The 3,375-nt window shown below is 33.5% G+C and overlaps 1 long non-coding RNA gene across 1 annotated transcript; it reads left to right on the top strand.

Moving 5' to 3' along the window:
* Positions 1-2,261: 2,261 nt before the first annotated feature.
* Positions 2,262-3,375, top strand: LOC115884498. The gene is made up of 3 exons (XR_004050567.1): positions 2,262-2,392; positions 3,114-3,248; positions 3,344-3,375. It is a non-coding gene; the product is annotated as an uncharacterized LOC115884498 (long non-coding RNA).

The following is a 3,375-nucleotide window of genomic DNA, read 5'->3' as shown; positions in this document are numbered from 1 at the left end:
CATGTTCTGCGTATGCCGGAGAACAGGTGGCCAAAAAGATTTTTTCAATGGGCTCCCCAGGGCAGAAGAAAGAGAGGTAGACCTAGAAAATCCTGGAACGGAACGGTTACGGAAGCAATGGAAGCTCGTAACCTAGAAGCTGATAACGCTCTAAATCGAGATGTGTGGCGTAGGGTAACGGGAAGGCAGCAATAGGCTGTAGTTGGAAATGAGTATTAAATACTTAAACCAAATCCCGTTTATATATATAATTCGAATTTTTCCAAATAATTTCTGAAGTACCATCGCGATTTAGATGAAAAATGGTATCTGGGAATTTTTTGACCTGCGAAATATGATTTTGATGTCAATATGACTCCTACTTGTAGAGGGCGCCACCTACATATTTTTTAACTAGTTTAAAGACTAATAACCTTTCTTCCATACCTGTATAAAACTACTGAGTAAAAAGATATACATTTACGATGTTTTTTTATGTAAAAAAAGGTCTCTTGGTAAAAATTAATACTAGGAATGGTTTTTGAGATATTTGGAATCGAAATTATCAATACATGTCATCATTGACTTAAATTAAACATGTTGACTAAATAGTTATTAGGCTAAAATCATAAATTTGAAATGTTTTTGTGCCAAAAGATTAACAGAAACGGTTTTATCATCATTTCTGATTAATTTAAAAAAATAAAAAGTTCCCAAATTTATCATCTCAATAAAATAACTATCTACACATGTTTATTTTTTGTCAATAATGACATGTATTGACTATTTTCTTTCTAAATATCTTGAGAACTCTAACATCGCTTTCAGATGGAGCGGAGCGTCCGCGACTTCGAGCAAGTACCATGAGCTTATATGAACAATTTCACATGGGTATGCTCCGTCCGGATGAGCTATCTTGAAATAAAACCCGCGCGGACGCTCCGCGCGGACTGGACGGTCCGCTCCATCTAAAAGCGCTGTAAAGGTTGCCCGTAGCGATTTTCACCAAGAAACCTTTTTTACGTAAAAAACGTCGCAAATGTATATTTTTTACTCAGTAGTTTTATACAGATACGGACGAAAAGTTACTACTCTTCAAACCAGTTAAATAATATGTAGGTGGTGCCCTCTACAAGTAGGAGTCATATTGACATCAAAATCAAATTTCGTAAAAAAGTCCAAAAGGCGTTTTGAAATATCAAAAGGCGTTTCTATGGTAATATCATTTCAATTTCATTCTTTGATAGATGGTTCTTATTAATTAATTAATAATAATTTTGCTGTTGATAAACTTTCACATTTTCCGATAACTATTATCACCCCCTCTCCGTAGCACTGAACTAAATAAATTTTGTGCTGCTTTAATATTTTAAAACAGTGAAAAATATGACGGTAATTAACATTCTTATCAATAACAATCTAGCAAAGAAGAGAATTTTTAGGACTTGTTTGTGTAAAAGGTATGGCAGTTTGGAAAATTATAAACGGAATTAACCATTTTAGAACAAGCAAAAATGTTTATGAAGAATGTATTTTTGATGAATGCATCGGAGGAGCAGTACTGGATCGAATCGAAAAATCCAGCTTAAAATGGTTTGGACATGTTCTGCGTATGCCGGAGAACAGGTGGCCAAAAAGAGTTTTTCAATGGGCTCCCCAGGGCAGAAGAAAGAGAGGTAGACCTAGAAAATTCTGGAACGGAACGGTTACGGAAGCAATGGAAGCTCGTAACCTAGAAGCTGATGACGCTCTAAATCGAAATGTGTGGCGTAGGGTAACGGGAAGGCAGCAATAGGCTGTAGTTGGTAATGAGTATTAAATACTTAAAAACCAAATCCCGTTTATATATATATATATATATATATATATATATATATATATATATATATATATATATATATTATATATATATATATATATATATATATATATATATATATATATATATATATATATATATATATATATATAAGAATGTATGTTTCTCAAAAAAAAGTTCTCTTGTAAACACAATCCGGAGACATACTGTACAACACATTGTATTTTATTTGTAAAATTAAAAAATAAGTATATAATAATAAATTTGAATAAATTATTTAATTCACATTTGGCGACGTAATTCTGGAAAAAGCCTAACCGCTCCGAAATTATGAAAAAATTGTAATCGCGTCCTCTACAAGAAACCAACACCAAACAATATTTATCAAGAAAAAACTATTTACTATTTTTTTGACATAGTATCTATTATGTATTGTAAAAATATTCTTTATTATCAGGACACACAATGTTGTTATGCCAGAAATAGTGCAGGCATTGGTATAGTGAATCCAGAAACCAGCTTGACGATAGGCAAAAAGGGATTGATACCCCTTAGAGATTGGCAGCTGGTCGAACACTTAGGACACTTTCACAGGTAACTAAGTCATTTTCATATATTTCTCACTTAAAAATAACTTTTGCATATAACATGTAAAAGTATGATTTTTAAGTACAGTAAGATCGAAAAAAACGGCGTCCAGTTGGCTTGGAAATGACAATCTAACTAATCTACTAATTACGTTATTACTTATTACATTTCCTATATTTTTAAATATGTATAATTTTACATATAAAATGACAGCGATCTTAATTTCAGAGCCATCGTTGACGCCAATTTTTGTTGTATAAAGCTGTATTTTAATGGTATTATTCTAAAAAAAATCGGTTAGGTATTTTATATAATTTATTCAAAATAAATACAGCCAGATTGGAAAAAAAATTCTTATATAGGTAATTCAGTTATTTTTTAAGTCAGACAAGAAGAACATTTCATTAACATTTTTGAAACAATAACTAAGAAATTAAAAATCCGAAAGCCAAATTTTTGGTAAGGTATGCATTAAGGTACATTCAGGCTGAGAGCGTCGAGCGTCGCGTCACGTTTGCGTCGCGTCCGCCCCATTGAACTCGAACCTCGACGCTCAGCGGACGCTAGCGCAACCCCAAACGCGACGCTGTATGCCTGAACGGTCTAATTTAAGTTAAGTGAATTGATTCCATTTCGACACGCGGACGCGACGCAAACGCGACGCGACGCTCAACGCTCTCAGCCTGAATGTACCTTTACTGAAACATAAAGTGCCTCTTTTTTATAGGGAACGTATTCCTGAAAGAATAGTGCATGCCAAAGGCGCTGGTGCATTTGGGGATTTTATCTGCACAGATTCTTTGGAAGAATTCACCAGTTCTAAAGTGTTTGTAAAAGGGAAAATAACAAAAATAGCAGTGCGGTAAGACAACCTTAATTGTTTCCTATATTGTTCACCATTTATTAAACACCGTGAAATGATTTGTTTCTGATCTAAACATTATATTATTATCTTAGATTTTCAACAGTTGCTGGTAATATGGGATCTG

This window comes from Sitophilus oryzae, unplaced genomic scaffold (assembly GCF_002938485.1).
Source record: "Sitophilus oryzae breed Bouriz unplaced genomic scaffold, Soryzae_2.0 scaffold_290_pilon_pilon, whole genome shotgun sequence".
NCBI lineage: Eukaryota > Metazoa > Arthropoda > Insecta > Coleoptera > Curculionidae > Sitophilus > Sitophilus oryzae.
Note: the sequence above shows the minus strand (reverse complement) of the source record. Positions and strands in the feature narration are given on the sequence as shown.